Consider the following 819-nt stretch of genomic DNA (forward strand, 5'->3'; position numbering starts at 1 on the left):
AACCCCATGTCGAGTAGTTTAGACTTGATGAGAGCATGCAATAACCGTCCAGATTGTTTCAAACCATACAAAAATTTCTTGAGTTTTAGGATACAGTCAGCTGGAATGCCCATTGCGTCCGTTCCCGGTGGTGGCTTCATGTAAATTGGCTCGTCGAGGGCCGCGTATAAGTAGGCTGTATCCACGTCCATTTGTGCTACATGCCAACCCTGAGAGGCAGCAACGGCGAGCAATGTGCGCAATGTCTCGTGACGGCAGGTAGGTGCGTATGTCTCACTGAAGTTGATACCTTTGGTTGTGTAAAACCACGTGCGCATAGTCTAGACTTATATTTGTCAACAATGCCGTCGATGAGCGTATCGTTAAATACCCATTAACTGGATACTATAAAGGCGTCATCCGGGACCTCGTCGGGCCGTAGGAGGTCGTATGTCTCTTTTTCTGCGAGGCTGTCGAGTTTCCGTTGTATTGGAGCACGCCACAAATCTGCATCCGCACCTTTCAGTGCAGTTCGGATGGTAGTCGAGGTAAGTGGGTGTTCTTGGATTTTCACACAGGCGCTGTAAATGTAGTGAACAGTGTCGTTGTATATTTGTTGTTGCTTGGCAATGTCCTCTTTACTAGGCTCAGGGGTGGACGATGGTGGTGTGAGGTTGATGGGAATGTTGATGTCATCTGATTCATCATCGTGGTCGAGAGTCTGTAGCGTAGCCGGTTGGTGTAGCGCTGATATGGATTTGTTCGTACTAGAGCGGGTATGTTGTAGTGCATACCGACAGTATTGTTTATTGGCAGCGTTTTGGCGTTTGGCCCGTTTCG

This window comes from Sphaeroforma arctica (assembly GCF_001186125.1).
Source record: "Sphaeroforma arctica JP610 unplaced genomic scaffold supercont1.434, whole genome shotgun sequence".
Taxonomy (NCBI): domain Eukaryota; class Ichthyosporea; order Ichthyophonida; genus Sphaeroforma; species Sphaeroforma arctica.